The sequence below is a fragment of the Chlorocebus sabaeus genome, chromosome 9 (assembly GCF_047675955.1).
Source record: "Chlorocebus sabaeus isolate Y175 chromosome 9, mChlSab1.0.hap1, whole genome shotgun sequence".
In the NCBI taxonomy this organism is placed as follows: Eukaryota; Metazoa; Chordata; class Mammalia; order Primates; family Cercopithecidae; genus Chlorocebus; species Chlorocebus sabaeus.
The window spans coordinates 119,829,587-119,846,780 of record NC_132912.1 but is presented as its reverse complement, the minus strand read 5'-3'; positions in this window follow the sequence as shown (position 1 = coordinate 119,846,780).

Here is a 17,194-nt window from a genome sequence, read left to right as displayed (position 1 = left end):
TTGAAGGATCTGAGGATTACAGTGAAACTGACCATTCAGAACAGACAGGCACAGGTTGAGGTAGTACCTTCTGCCTCCGCCCTGATCATCAAAGCCCTCAAGGAACCTCCACGAGACAGAAAGAAACAGAAAAACATTAAGCACAATGAAAATATCATTTCATGAGAATGTCAACATTGCCTGACAGATGCAGCTCCGATATTTAGTTAGGGAACTCTCTGGAACAATTAAAGAGATCCTGGGGACTGCACCGTCTGTGGGCTGCCATGTTGATGGTCACCACCCTCATGACATCAACAATGATACAGCGGAATGCCCAGCTTGTTAAGCGCAAAGGAAAATACTTCAATAAAGGATCATTTGACAACCAGTGGGGGTAAAAAGTGCCTCAGATGGCAGCTGTGGAGATGCAGGCAGGTTTAGATCCCTCTTCCAGAAAGGACTCACTGTGCAGCTTTGAAGAGCATGGTTCATGACAGCCCCTTTCATTCTCTAAGGGTTTGCTACTGGTTTCAAGCCCTCTTCTTGGAGAAGCCTGTGCCTACTGACTAAACAAGGTGGGGACCCAAGGGCCTATTCATTTCTGCCCAATACAGGACTCCTCCAACCTGCAGTCTTTGTTCCAGAGTGGCCCGTTGGTCTACAGAGACCTTGTTAGTCTGCGTTATGATCCAGAGACTTTCCCTGTTCCATCTACTTCCTTTGTTTTCATTTTACCAGTCTTCCCAATAAAGCTTTTGCAATCGTGACTCTGTCTTGGTGTCTGCTTCCCAGAGGATCCAACAGTAGTTGGCACCAGAAGTGTTCTGAGAAAGGCTGCTCAAAAAGCTAAGATGGGGGCTGGGCACAGTGGCTTGCACCTGTAATCCCAGCACTTTGGGAGGCCGAGGGGAGCGATTGCTTGAGGCTGGGAGTTCAAGACCAGCCTGGCCAACGTGGCAAAACCCCATCTCTACTAAAAATGCAAAAATCAGGTGTGGTGGTGCACACCTGTAATTCCAGTTATGCTGGGAGGCTGAGGCACAAGAATTGTTTGAATCTGGGAGGCAGAGGTTGAAATGAGCTGAGATCATACCACTGCACTCCAGCATGAACAACAGAGTGAGACTGTCTCAAAAAAAAAAAAGCTAAGATGGGGTTTGAGGACTGGGTCCCTCAATACTGAGGTGGTAAGGAGATGATATATAGGTAGCCTTTGGTGCAAGGTGGCTGCCCAACTATTAAACTTGTCACCAGCAGTGAGATGGGATGGCATGTTGACTAGTGCAATGATTCGCATTCGAAACATTGAAGGAATGATAAACACAAGATTAATAAGTTTGGATGGCTATTATGAAGTTGCACTGACCCCCTGCAGGCAAGCTTCGAAGAAGGAAGTTCATAGAACAAACAGCCCCTGTTACTGCCACCAGTCTCAAGGCTGCAACTGACACTCATCATCTCCTTCCTTCACTATTCATTCTAACTTTTCCTTGCCCTCTGCTACCTCTTCTACTGGTCTCAATGGCTTACCCGATGGAATGATCCTAATCCTCATCCCTGGGGGGTCTGAGCCCTTGGTAACCACATCCTTTTCAGGTTGGGGCTGCTTGTGCTTGTCCACTTACAGACAGTTGGGTAAGAAGTACCAAGAGGTGCCCAAGTGAGTCACCTGAGCTCCACCTATATTATTCTCTACCCTCCTTGTGTGAAAGCAGCCCTGCCTCCTGCTGACCAGGTCAATTGCCCCTGTATTAATCCGTCCTCATGTTGCTGCAAGGATACTACCCAAGACTGGGTAATTTATAAAGGAAAGAGGTTTAATTGACTCACAGTTCAGCATGGCAGGGGAGGCCTCAGGAAACTCACAATCATGGCGGAAGGGGAGGCAAACACATCCTTCTTCACAGGGTGGCAGGAAGGAGAATGAGTGAGTGCCCAGCGAAGGGGGAAGCCCCCATAAAACCATCAGATCTTGTAAGAACAAACTATCGTGAGAACAGGATGGGGGAAACGACCCCATGATTCAATTGTCTCCATCTGGTCCCTCCCATGACACATGGGGGTTATGGGACTTACAATTCAGGAGGAGATTTGGGTGGAACACAGTCAAAACATATCAGCCCCTGACAAGATGGCCACTCATTTTCTTACCTGCTGGTTCCTGGACACAAGGATCTCAAAGGGCCCAGGGAGCAGTCATAAGGTGTATTCAGTGCACCCCTTGCTGGGTTTCCAGATGAGTGTGTCCCCCTTGGGGACCAAGAATTCTAACACTGCAGAGCCTAGAGTTCTGGAGATGGGAAAAAGTGAAGACGACATGTAGTTGTATAATTTTCCATTTGAAATAGAAAGGGGCAAATGCTTCATTGCACCTGTACCACCCTGAAGAAAGAGAAGGCAAGATCTCCAAGACTTGAGCAAACCAGTCTCCCGGCACGTCCTGCTCCCACCCTCCATCTGTATCCAGCCTCCCAGATGAGTCAAGTGTAAAAATTCTTTGCCTAGCCCTGAATGCCCAAGGTTTTCTGCTATCTTCTCAAAAGTTCTATGGTTTTGTGTTTTCCATTTCAGTCAGTGATCCATTCTGAGTTAATTTCTGGTAAAGTGTGAGGTTAAGGTTCACGTTTTTACCCTATGGATGCCCGTATTGCTCCGGCTTCATTTGTTGAGAAGGTTATCTTCACTGCATTGAATTTGTTCCTCACCTTTCTGGAAAATCTGTTGAACATATTTGTGTGGGTCTGTTTCTGGGTTTTCTATTCTGTTCCGTTGACCGATGCATCAATAGCACATAGCCCTTCACCAATAGCACACTTTCTAATTCCTGTAGCTGTGTAGCAGGTCTTAATGTCAGATAGAGTGATTTATCCTGCCTTATTCTCTTTTCAAGATTGTTTTAACTGTTTTTAAGGCTTTTCCCTATAAATTTAAAAGTCATCTTATCTATGTATACATAAAACCTTGCTGAGATTTTGATAGGGATTACATGAAATCTATAGATCAATATGGGCAGATGCAACATCTTTACTGTGTTGAATCTTTCAATCCATAAATACGGTATGTCTTTCCTGGCCGTTACTTTTGAAAAACAGCTTAGTGTGCTCCCATGATTCTTGATTCAAGGCAAGAATCAATTTTTAGGGCCAGGTGCAGTGGCTCGTGCCTGTAATTACAGCAGTTTGGGAGGCCGAGGTGGGCAGATTGCTTGAGGCCAGTAGCTTGAGACCAGCCTGACCAACATGGTGAAACCCCATCTCCACTAAAAATACAAAGAAATTGGCTACTAAAAATACAAACAATTGGTGGCACATACCTGTAATCCCAGCTACTCAGGAGGCTGAGGCATGAAAATCATTTGAACCTGGACGGTAGAAGTTTCAGTAAGCTGAGATTGTGCCATTGCCCTCCAGCCTGGGTGACAGAGCAAGACTTTGTCTCAAAAAAAAGAAAAAAAAGTTTAAATATAAGAATGAGTGGCTGGGCGTGGTGGCTAATGCCTGTAATCCCAGAATTTTGGGAGGCCAAGGCGGGTAGATCACGAGGTCAGGAGATCGAGATCATCCTGTCTAACACAGTCAAACCCCATCTCTACTAAAAATACAAAATTAGCCAGGTATGGTGGCGGGTGCCTGTAGTCCCAGCTACTCTGGTGGCTGAGGCAGGAGAAAGATATGAACCCAGGAGGCGGAGCTTGCAGTGAGCTAAGATCGCACCACTGCACCCCAGCCTGGGCGACAGAGTGAGACTCCATCTAAAAAAAAAAAAAGAGCAAGTAGTCAAGTTATTTGTTACTTTTTAGGTAAGGCATTCTAAGTGTTATTTAGTGCATGTGAGGTCAGTGTTAATGGAGAAAAGTGTTAGATGGTGAAAGTCTGAAAATGTATTTTTACTCCTCATTTTAAGTCTTTTCAAAAATACTTCGAGTATCCAGAATAGTGTACAGAATGACTTCACAGACCCCTGTGTCCCCATCCTCCTCGATGGTGGGTATCACAATGTCATGCATCATCTAGAAAGCAACAGGGAGCTGGGAGGGAGGGACACTGATGAGCCACAAGCTGAAGGTAAGTGAACTCCAGCACATTACTAGCCAGATTATCTAGTTGTGTGTAACTCCGTGTGTCTATTTCCCAGTTTCAGTTTTTATTGAAACATTCCAGTCTTGTCTCAAGTATACAAGAGTCATTTGGCCGCATTTGGGCCAATGTAATGATGCTGGCAAGAATGAGTAAGAACCCACAAGAGAAGGGAAATATTGTGGATAAAGTCAGGACCGTGAGGTCCAGCCACTCCTCCGCACTACATGCCTGTCAGAGAGAGAGAGAGAGCAGGTGGTCATCAGTCAAGCAGCCAACAAGCACTTCCAAGGCCTGCTGGGAGCCAGAGGATGTGAGGGTACTAAAGGTCCCCCACAGTCCCATGGAAGGAAAGGATGTAGATAGATGAATTGCTATACTTAAATATGGGTGCAGGATGAATTACAAAGTAAGATGCAAACTCTCTGTGCCTTGCGGAGTCAGAAGAAAGATGCCATGAGCTGGCACAGCCCATGCAGGGCTCATTAGAAAAGGAGCTCACAGGATGGCAAAGAGAAGTAGAATAATGGCCAGCTGAGAGCGGACCAGTGCTAACAGGTCTCACTAAGGGCAAACTTTCTAGTTCCTGAGGATGGAAATGATAACAAGTTTTTCCCCCTCTATATGAGTCGTCCGTTTGCAGAGCACACGGGTTGCACAAGGTGCAGATAAGATAAAATCAAGCTTTAAAGCCACTGATACAGTTTGGTTGTGTCCCCACCCAGAGTCTCATCTTGAATCGTAATCCCCCATATCTCCATAACCCCCATAATCCCCACGTGTCAAAGGAGAGACCAGGTGGAGGTGATTGAATCGTGGGGATGGTTCCCCCGTGCTGTTCTTGTGATAGTGAGTGAGTTCTCATGAGATCTGATGCTTTTATAGTGTTTGGTAGTTTCTCCTGTGTTCATTCTCCCTCCTGCTGCCTTGTGAAGAATGTCCTTGCTTCCCCTTCACCTTCCACCATGATCGTAAGTTTCCTGAGGCTTCCCCAGTCATGTGGAACTGTGAGTCAATTAAACCTCTTCCCTTTCTGAATTACCCAGTTTCGAGCAGTTCTTTATAGCAGTATGAAAACAGACTAACACAGCCACCTCCTGTGGCCTGAGACCTAATTGGGTGCCTCACTCCAGGCAGGTACGGCGCACACAGTGGAGAAAGCGGGTTCTGTCAGCCAAACATGAATCCATCTAATCCAGGATTAGGGGAGTGCTACGGTGTGAATGTATGTGTCCCCTCAAAATTCATATATTAGAATCTGAGACCCAATGTTTAGTATTAAGAAATGGGACGTTCGGGAGGTGATTAAATCATGAGGGTGGAGCCCTCATGAATAGAATTAGTGCCTTCATAAAAGGGCTGGAGAGAACTGGCCAGGACTTTTTTGCCTTTCTGCCTTCTGCCTTCCGCCATGGGAGGATGCTGCCATAAGAGGGTGCCATCGGTGGAGAAAGTCCTCACCCAACACTGGCGGCACCTTGCACCTGGACTTCCAGCCTCCAGAACTACTGTGAGCAATAAAGTTCTGTTCTTTATCAATGACCCAGTCTGGGGCATTTTGTTATAACAGCACAGGTAACTGTGACAGGCAGGGAAAGCACGGCCTCCCCAAGTGCTGCAGCAGCAGCAGCAACCAGTGTGAGCTCCATTGTCACATCTGGCTCCCAGCAGGCCTTGGAAGTGCTCGTTGGCAGCTTGACTGATGGCCACCTGCTGCCTCATTCATAGAGGGATGTAGGCTTCACAAAGAGGCCTCCACCTAACCCATCCGCCTTCCTCCCAAGGAAAAGGGGCTGGGTAACCTATGGGACTGTTAACAAATTCCTCCCTCCTAAAAACAAAAGGAACTCAGGTCAGTTTGGAGTTCCATGTTGGGCCAATGTGATGATGGTAGCCAGAATGGGTGAGAACCCACAAGAGAAGGGAAATACTGTAGATAAAGTCAGGACCGTGAGGTCCAGCCATTCCACCCTCAGGAACTAGAAAGTGTGCCCTTAGCGAGACCTGTTAGCGCTGATCCGCTCTCAGCTGGCCATTATTCTACTTCTCTTTGCCATCTTGTGAGCTCCTTTTTTTTAATGAGCCCTGCATGGGCTGTGCCGGCTCATGGCATCTTTCTTCTGACTCCGCAAGGCACAGAGAGTTTGTATCTTACTTTGTAATTCATCCTGCACCCATATTTAAGTATAGCAATTCATCTATCTACATCCTTTCCTTCCATGGGACTGTGGGGGACCTTTAGTACCCTCACATCATCTGGTTCCCAGCAGGCCTTGGAAGTACTTGTTGGCTGCTTGACTGATGACCACCTGCGCTCACGTGCTCGCTCGCTCGCTCTCTCTCTCTCTCTCTCTCTCTCTCTCTCTCTGGCATTCGGAGGTGGGCTACTTAGTCACAAAGTACCCACCAACTCTTTTAAGAATAATAAGAAGCCAATTACACTCCTACATGAACACAGCATTGGTACCTAAAATCCAATTGCTGTGTTATAATCCGGTTGTATGGCCAACTTGCTATTCATGGCCTACAAGTTTAATCACTTTAGGAGAGACTGTGGGAATTGAAGAAATAAAGTCTGAAAAAAAAAAGTTGGTAGAGAGAGCAGGAGTGAAAGCCAGCCCTCCAAAGCTTGTTTATTTGACCCATCCCACACACTCAGCCCCCAGATGGGCACCTCTTGGGTAGGGGCTCCACCTCTGGCCCCACTGGCTTTGCTCTGGCAAGAGTCATGTGGTCTGCTATGTAGGGGCTATGGGCAAAGGACAATTCTTTCAGAAAAAGATGGTCTTGCACAGCTGGCCGTGGTGGCTCACACCTGTAATCCCAGCAGTTTGGGAGGGTGAGGCGGGTAGATCACCTGAGGTCAGGAGTTCGAGACTTGCCTGGCCAACATGGTGAAACCCCCATCTCTACCAAAAATATAAAAATTAGCTGGGCATGGTGGTGGGCACCTGTAATCCCATCTACTCCAGAGGCTGAGGCAGGAGAATTGTTTCAACCTGGGAGGCAGAGGTTTTGGTGAGTAGAGATCATGCCATTGCACTCCAGCCTGGGCAACAAGAGCAAAACTCCATCTCAAAATAAATAAATAAATAAATAAATAAAGCAAGAAAGGAAAGAAAGAAACTGCCAAGCTGTCTTATGAAGTGGGTGTATTATTTTGCTTTCCCACCATTGATGAATGAGAGTTCCTGTTACTAGTGTTTTGCATTTTGGCTGTTCTAATAGAGATATAGAATATTTCATTGTCATTTTAATTTGCAGTTCCCCAGTGACATATGATGTTGACTAACTTTTTATATGCTTATTTGCCAGCTGTATATTTTTTTCATGAGGCATTTATTCAGGATTTTTACCCATTTTTAAATTGGGTTATTTTTTTCTTTTTTTAATTTTTATGAATACATAGTAGGTGTGTATATTTATTGCAATTTTTCTTATTGTTGAAATTTAAGAGTTATTTGTGTATTCTGGATAACAGTCCTTTATCACATATGTCTTTGCACATATTTTCTCTTAGTCTGTGACTTGCCTTATTCTCTTGAATCTAGTAAGCTTTAAATTTCATGTATCTTAATTTTGAAATCTAGAATATCCTTTTGATTCTCTCTCTCTTCTTCTTCTTTTTTTTTTTTTTTTTTTTTTTGAGACAAGGTCTTGCTCTATCCCCCAGGCTGGAGTGCAGTGGCGCAATCTTGGCTTCCTGCAATCTCCACCTCCTGGGTTCAAGCAATTCTTATGCCTCAGCCTCTCAAGTAGTCGGGATTACTGGCACCCACCACCACACCCAGCTAACGTTTTTATATTTTTAGTAGAGATGGGATTTCACCATGTTGGCCAGGCTGGTCTTGAACTCCTGACTTCAGGTCATCTGCCCACCTTGGCCTCCCAAAGTGTTGGGATTACAGGTGTGAGCCATCATGCCCAGACAGATGACATCTTTAATCAGTTAAAGTCCCTCCTTCCTGTTATTGGAAGATAAGGTGAAGCACTGATGACCTCAATTATAGATTGAACTGGGGGAAGTTGCAATTTTATTAAGTCCTATTATCTTTGCAATTTTTCTGGCCCCTCAAGCATTATCCCTTTGAATAGTATTTTGGGTGAGAGATTGGCAGTTGTCTGTCTTCTCAGTTATGAAAGATTTTCTTTTTAGAGGATCTCTTAGCCCTTAGTCTCTTGCCACACATAGACTCAACATATGGCAAGCATCTTCAAGGGGAGACTTTCCATATATTTGAGATAGAACTCTTCTCTCTAGCAAGACGTCATCTCCTAAGCACAGTGAGATTTTACTGTACCTTTCTATCTAGCCCAGCTTCTCAGTCTGTCACATCACCCTAAAATATATCGTTTTCCATATGGGAAAATCAGCCTCATATTTGGTGTCCTTTAGTTTCTAATTTGTTGTGCCAGCCCCAAAATAACCACTGAAACCTCTCTTGTTTTCTCTTTCCCCAAGCAAAGTCCCTGCATAGGCCATGTCCCAATCCTGCAGTCATGACTGGATGACCAAATACCCAAAGGGAAGAAGAAGCCTGGTGTCCACCAGCTTACCTAGGGAAGGCTCTTTCCACTCTGGAAATTTTATCTTCTTGTTTCCACAACTCTCTTATGCTTTTTTAAAATGTGATTTTTGCTATTTGTCTTTTTTTTTTTTAAGTTGCTGCAGCAGGAGTGCTAGCTTCTTGCTACTTTCTCCTGGCTACCAGAGCACAAGTCCATGAGTCAGCTTCTGCATCAGAGTCACAGAGGCCCATGTCTTTCCACACAATCTCATTCTCTGGATCATGAAGATTATCTGTGCCATAGTATGTCTTAAAGAGTGCTCTACTGTGGTTTCTAGGTTTTTTGCCATGCTGCAGACACACGCTACAAATTTTGATAAGAATTTGACTAAATTCTTTCATTTTTTTCTTCAATTGAATCAAAATCAAATTTTACTAGAAGTTCCTCAGCTTCTGTTTCAAGACAGCAAGAAATTTATGACAAATTGAAGTTTAGCATCCTAACTGTTAACCCAACATAACACATAAATTGGTCACACCAGACTCTTTTAAGTTGAAATTTCTTTCCTTTGTTCTGAGAGTATTAGCAACTTCTCCTCATGTCACCTATATTTTCTGGCATGTACTATCAACAGTGGACATAACTCAAACGAAATGACAAAGCGTGAACAACTGTGACCCAATCTGTGCACATGGGAAGGGATGACAAAGTCCTTGCTGCTGCCTGGCAGGTGCAGATTATAAAATGCATCTTGATTTCAGAAATGTGATAAGTGCTAAAGCTAGAAAGGTGAATAAAGCAGATACAGTCTCTACTCTTAAGGAGTTCACAGTTTAATGGAGGAGATGAACATTAATTAAATATGTATAAAAAGCAATTACATGATTTAAAGTGTATAAGGTATTCTAACACATAGAAAGCAAGTAATAAATTTTTGATGAGCTGGGTGTAAAGAAGTATAGGATGCTATCATAGCAAAAAAAAAAAAAAAGCTACATATTACCAAGGATAACTTTTCAGCTGCCATAACATTGATCAAAATAATAAGAATGCTATTCTTTTTTCACATAATAGTCTGGTAAGTGGCCCAGGCCTGGCCAACTGGCTCTGCTTCATGCAAACCACATTCATTCTATTGTTTTGCCACCCTCAACAAGTTTACTACCACCATCAGGTCTGAGTCTAGCCGGTGAGAAGTGGGAAATAAGAAGTGAAGGGCAAACACCTTTCCTTTTAAGGCAGGACCCAGAAACTGCACTTATTACTTTTTCCTTGCCTTCCATTTGCCCGAATCTGGTCACGTGGCTACTTCCTGCCACAAGGGTGGCTGGGAAATGTAGTTTTTACATGCATAAAGCCATGTGCCCAGATAAAACCAGGGAAGACCTGATATTTGAGAGGAAACTAGCAGTCTCTACACAGGGAGATTTGATGTAGTGTTAAGGAGGGAGTTAAGAGAAGGCTCCTTTGAGGAAGAACAATTCAGCTGGAATCTGAAGAATGAGGAAGAGCTCCGTGCAACACTGGGTGGAGGGCAAAGGGAAGAGCATGCCAGACAGAGGAAACAGCAGGTGCAAATGCACCAAGGCAGGAAGGAAAGGGGATGTCGATGCATTGCAGGAATGGAAAGAAAGCTCTGGAACACGGAAGAGACAGTGTGAGTTGAGGCCGGATAGATAGGCAAGGCCAGATGGTGTGGGATCTTGCGCATATTTACTGTTTTGCACATTAGAACCAGGCTTTCAACTGAGGTCTGACTGACTTCAAAGCCACCCTTTCTTTCCCAATCCAGATGGATAATTGACTCATTAAGTCATCAGCAGTGACTAATGTTGCAGTCACTGATTTAATTTGGTCCATGTGGGCACCTGGCTCTGGTAGCCTTTGAGGCTTCCTAAGGTGGCTTTGATGAGTAGCCAAGGATGAGAACCACTGGTCCAGTGGGGTCCTTGGCTGAAACCATAATCCACCAATTTTATTCCTAGCACATTTTGTGAGTGTTCTAGGCTAAACACTTTACATGTATGATCTAATTTTCTACCTTGCTAAGGAGGTTATTATTTCCATTTTACTGATGAAGAGATTGAGGCTCAGAGAGGCTAAGTAACTTGCCCAAGGTCCCTTGGCCAGTAAACAGCAGAAACGTATGCTGGGGAGATTACCCAGAAACTCTGTTCCTTTCTCTCTTCCCAACATCCTACTTACTCAGGGCTGTACAGTCCCTCCTTGATCTGACTTAGCTTAAAAGATCATTTTGTACCAAGAAGTTGGTTGGTCCCAAGCCAAGATTTTCCAGGAAACCCCTAGTCTTCTAATACCCCTCAGTGAAAGTAACACAAAGGCCCCAGATCAAATCAGTTGATCAATTGTTACCTTTCGTAGACCCAGGTTCTGACTTGTCCTCCCAAACAGTGGCTCCCAACCTTTTTGGTACCAGGGACCAGTTTTGTGGAAGACAATTTTTCCATGGGTCACAGAGGTAATGGTTTTGGAATGATTCAAGCATGTTACATTCATTGTGCCCTTTATTTCTATTAATATTGCATTGTAATATATGATGAAATAATTATACAACTTATCATAATGTAGAATCAGTGGGAGCCCTGAGCTTGTTTTCCTGCAACTAGACAGTCCCATCTGAAGGTGATGGGAGATAGTGACAGATCACCACGCATTACATTCTCACAAGGAGCATGCAACCTAGATCCCTCACATGCGCAGTTCACAATAGGGTTTGTGCTCCTATGAGAATTTAATGCTACCTCTGACCTGACGGGAGGCAGAGCTCAGGCAATAATATGAGCAATGGGGAGCTGCTGTAAATGGAGACAAAGCTTCGCTTGCTCACCCGCTGCTCACCTCCTGTGCCCTGTTCCTAACAGTGTCCATTGCCTGGGAGTTGGGAACCACTGCTCCAGAACCCTGCCTGTGTTTATTAGGGAGAAGTTAGAAAGTTCAAGATGCATACCACTCTTTTTCCAGCAGAGGCTGCAAATTTAAGTACTGTATTTCCGAGTCTCCTTAGCTGTTAGGATTCTGGATACAAATTAGGTTAGATTCTAGACAACAAATGCAATTAGGTTTTGGATTCAAAGTAGATGTCTTTCCGCAAGATTTGGAAAGCAGAAGTGCAGTAAAGATGCTTTTCCCATCCCTTTGGGACATTTCTCTGCTGGCAAGCAGGGTCACAGAGGTAAGGTGCTTCTCACCGGCCAGGCATGGTTGTTCACGCCTGTAATCCCAGGACTTTGGGTCGTCGAGGCAGATCACAAAGTCAGGAGATCAAGACCATCCTGGCTAACATGGTGAAACCCCGTCTCTACTAAAAACACAAAAAATTAGCCAGGCGTGGTGGTGGGTGCCTGTAGTCCCAGCTACTCGGGAGGCTGAGGCAGGAGGATGGCATGAACCCAGGAGGCGGAGCTTGCGGTGAGCCAAGATCGTGCCACTGCACTCCAGCCTGGGTGACAGAGCGAGACTCCATCTCAAATAAATAAATAAATAAGCACGCAAGCCAGGAGTAGTCCCAGCTACTCGGGGGCTGAATGGGAGAATATCTTGAACCTAGGAGGCAGAGGTTGCAGTGAGCTGAGATTGCATGACTGCACTCCAGCCTAGGTGACAGAGTGAGACTCTGTCTCAAAATAAGTATTTCGATCCTATGTAAGCCGTGGAACTGCCTCCTCTGTGGCGGTGGCTCCCCTCAGGCCACGCCCAGGGCCAGCACTGGGCCTGCTTCAAGGGCTCATCGGTCCCTCAGATTTCCCAGGGAAGAAAGTCCAGGCTTGACTACCGTCTGTTACCAGATTGAGCACAGTGCTGTTCAAGCCTCTCTGTCTTCACCATCTGGGAGGAAGACGAGGCTGCAATGGACAGGCTCCTCTGGGCCATTCATAAGATGGAAATTTGGGATGCCTGCATAGGCCCTGAACAACGACACTTGATTTTTATCCAAAAACCAAACCAAAAACCAAAACAGCCCACGCAAAAACTCCAAAAGGCTGTTGTGGAACGAGAAGAAAGAAGACCTGGTATCCAAGAAAGACCAGGCTCTGCCACTACCTGGCTGTGCAGCCTTGGGCAAATTGCTCAGCCTCTCTGAGCTTGTATCTCTTTCTGTAAAATGGCTATGATGATACCCATCTCAAAAGTTTGTCTTAACTTGCTTAGCACAAGGACTAGCACATCCGAAGTCCAAATACATGATTGCTCATTCATTAGTTTTGCTAGCGTGGTGGCCAGCACTCATTATGTGTTTGTTGGTTGTGTTTCAAAAGTATCCTAAGAAAAAACTGAGTAGGTACAGTTCTGTCACAATAGGGTTCAAAGAGGTTTGCGGGTTGCCTGAAAACCCTGACATGATTTTAATAATTTAGGTCACAAGTAACCAATTTATTACCATGACCAGTACAAGCCACAGTTACCACTTACTGAACACATACAGGGTGGCAGGAGATATGCTAATGCTCCCCATGCATTATCTCATTTAATCTTCACAGTAAATGGAGAACTGAATGCATCAGACCTCAGTAGAGGAAATAGTTTACTCTGGGTGTTTCAGCAGAAAGGGGTTTAATATGGGATACTACATGCTTTCAAACACTGCAAAGCCCAAAGGAGCAGGTTCTCTGCTGGTCCTGCAGGCTTGACACCCAGACACTGCAGACCTGGTTCTCCAGGAGAGCTGCTACCTCAGAGGCTGGCACTGGAAACACTGAGCTTATGAGGACATGCAGCAGCAGCAGCTGAGATCCAGAGATCAGAAAGCCAGAGTCAGGAAGCCACCTGCCCTGAAATTTCTTCTGGGCAGTCAGGAGACTGGAGAACATGTCTTGTGTCTTGGAGCACAGCCCTGAACAAGCACCTTACCTCTGTGACCCTGCTTGCCAGCAGAGAAACGTCCCAAAGGGATGGAAAAACATCTTTACTGCACTTCTGCTTTCCAAATCTTGCGGAAAGACATCTACTTTGAATCCAAAACCTAATTGCATTTGTTGTCTAGAATCTAACCTAATTTGTATCCAGAATCCTAACAGCTAAGGAGACTGGGAAATACAGTATTTAAATTTGCAGCCTCTGCTGGAAAAAGAATGGTATGCATCTTGAGTAAGTCAGTAGTGCCACAGATGCCATTGTTATTCCCATTTTAGAGAGGAGGAAATGGATTCTGAGACTAGGACAGGTCATCTTTGCCCTGAGTGAATGAGCAAATCCATTCAATGGCTGGCGGAAGTCACTGAACATCGATTTTGGCCTCAAGTTCAAATCACTTCCTCAGGTCCAACTTTATCAGCAATAAAGCTGATGTAGGGCCCCTCTCCGACTTGCGTGTCTATTTCCCAATTGGTGTGGAACCTGTAGGAGGGAAGGGATGGGACTCTCCAAACCTCAAAATTCTAGAATAAAAATAGCCACCACCGCAAGAGCAAGAAGGGTGGTACCCTTTGGACTTAGTGCTTTCAAGTTCCTAAGGCATTTTGCATGTATTTTATCTTTAAGCTCTCCTCACTCTGTCCTCCTCCAACCAGGATAATTAACAGCAGGCTGTAAGAAGTCATTTCTAAAAGGAGATTTTATTAAAGCCCTTGCCAAAGTCTCTGAGATGTGAGTTTCCATCAGCAAGGGTAGTGATTTCAGCAGCCGTCTTAGGATGTCCTGTTTCCTTTAGTGGGATTATGGTCAGTTGTGCCTTCAAAATCAGTTCTTCCCTTCTTCCTGTGCAATGGACACCTGCTAGAGGCTACAGTTGGCAGCTGACTTTGTGGCTGGGTGTGGCTATGACAACGTGGTCATCAACTGGATATAAGCAGAAGTGGTGTTTGCCATTTACACGTCACTGGCCTAAAAGAAAATTGATTGAACTGGACTTCCTCTCTTTCCCTTTTCCTTGAGCTAGAAGAGGGGTGTGCCTGAGATTGCAGTCTTACCCACACAGATGAAGATAATGCCTGAGACTCACCTGGAAGTCTTGGTCAGATAGCTGTGTCCCACTCCTAGTGTTTCCAATTCAGTAGGTTTGGCATGGGGCCTGGGAACTTCCATTTTTGACAAGTTCCAAGATGATGTTCATGCTATTGGTCCAAGGACCACACTTTGAAAACCACTACCCTGGAACATAAAAGGGAAACAAATGGAAGACCCTGGACTTAATGGCTGAGTGGAGCAGAGCTGCCCCCAAACTGGAACTGCTGCTTCTGGACATCAGTAAGAAACCAATCAACTTCTATTTCTTTTAAGCCACTTGCAATGGTTAATTTTATGTGTCAACTTGACTGAACCATAGGATGTCCAGATAGCTGGTACCGCATTATTTCTGGGAGTGTCTGTGTGTATGTTTCTGGAAGAGATTAGCATTGGAATCAGTAGATTGAGTAAATAAGGTCTGCTCTCACCAATGGAGGTGGGCATCATCCAATCTATTGAGGGCCTGCATAGAATAAAAAAGTGGCAGAAGGGCAAACTCGCTCTCTTTTTGAGCCGGGGCATCCTTCTTCTGCTTCAGAACCCTGGAGCATCGGAACTCTGAGTGCTTGGGTCTAAAGACTGTGGGACTTACACCAGTGGTCCCCGGGTCTCTGAGGCCGTCAGCCTCAAACTGAGAGTTACATCACCAGCGGCTCTGGTTTCCAGCCTTTGGACGCAGACTGAATTATACCGTTGGCTTTTCTGGGTCTCCAGCTTGCAGACAGCATACTGGGGGACTTCTAGTCCCCATAATCAAGTGAGCTAACCCCCACAATAAATATCCTCTTCTATGGCTTTATATATCCCATTGGTTCTGTTTTTCTGAAGAACGCTGGCTACCCCACCATATATATATATATATATGCTGATATATATATAGCTGATATATATATTTTATATATATATATTCCTCTTTGTGAAAGCATATATATATTTTGGTCCTCTTTGTGAAAGAAACTTCCCTTTTGCCCCATCCAGTACCCTGAGTGATTGTCTAGACAAGGAATAGGAGCCAGAGGCTGATTTTCAGCCAGCAGTTGATTTAAAGTCCAATTAATTATTCCTCTATGGTTAGGTCCTGCAAGACCTTTTTCTTTCTTTTTTTTTTTTTTTTTTTTTTTTGAGATGGAGCCTCGCTCTGTCACACAGTCTGAAGTGCAGTGGAATGATCTCAGCTCACCGCAACCTCTGCCTCTTGGGTTCAAGTGATTCTCCTGTCTCAGCTTCCTGAGTAGCTGGGATTACAGGTGCCCGCCACCACACCCAGCTAATTTTTGTATTTTTGGTAGAGACGGGGTTTCACCACGTTGGCCGGGATGGTATCGAACTCCTGACCTTAGGGGATCCACCCTCCTTGGCCTCCCAGAGTGCGGGGATTACAGGCGTGAGCCACTGTGCCTGGCCGGCAGTTTCTTACAAAACTACATATACTCTTAACTGTATAATCCAACAGTCATGCTTTTTTTTTTTTTTTTTTTTTTTTTTTTTTTTTTTTTTTTTTTTCTTTTGTGAGATGGAGTCTCTCTCTGTGGTCCATGCTGTAGCACAGTGGCATGATCTCGACTCACTGCAACCTCCACCTCCTGGGTTCCAGCAATTCTTGTGCCTCAGCCTCCCAAGTAGCTGGGACTGCAGGCATGTGCCACCACACCTGGCTAATTTTTGTATTTTTAATAGAGACGGGGTTTCACCATGTTGTTCAGGCTGATCTCTAACTCTTGACCTGAAGTGATCCACCCGCCTTGGCCTCCCAAAGTGCTGGGATTACAGGCATGAGCCACAGTGCCTGGCATGCTCCACGGTATTTACTCAAATGAGTTGAAGACATGTCCACACACAAACCTGCACATAGGTATTTGTAGCAACTTTGTGCATAATTGCCAAAACTTGAAAGCAATCAAAGTGTCTCTCAGCAGGTGAATGAATAAATAAGCTGTGGTACATCTAGACAATGGAATATTATTTAGCATTAAAAAGAAATGAGCCATCAAGCCATAAAAAGACACGAAGGAAACATAAATGAATGTTCCTAGTAGCCAATCCAAAAGGCTACTTACTACATGATACCAACTATACGACATTCTAGAAAAGGCAAAACTATGGAGACAGTAAATATATCAGTGATTTCCAGGAGTTAATGGGGATGGGGGTGGAGATAAATATGCACAGCACAGAGAACTTTTAGGGCAATGAAACTACTCTATATGATATTATCATGGTGGGTACATGTCATTACACATTTATGTACACTCATAGAATCTGCAACACCAAGAGTGAACTTCAATGTAAACTGCAGACGTTGAATGATAATGATGTCAATGTAGGTTCATTGATTGAACAAATGTCCCACTCAAGCATGGAATGTCGATAGTGGGGAAGTTTTGCATGCATTGAGGTATGGGTATATGTGAACTCTGTGCTTTCTGCTGAACTTTGCTGGGAACCTAAAACTGCTCTTTAAAAATGAAGTCTCATTTTCAAAAAAATAGCTTACTGGATTGGTTTGACTGAAGATTGAACACAACAGAAGGCAGAATTAATGAACTCAAAGACAGTCATTTGGCTCAGCCAAGATGAAGAAACAAAAATCAGATTTATCCTCCCACATGAAAAAAAAAAGTTATATAAAGCAGTGTTTTTTGTTTTTTGTTTTTTTAAACTGG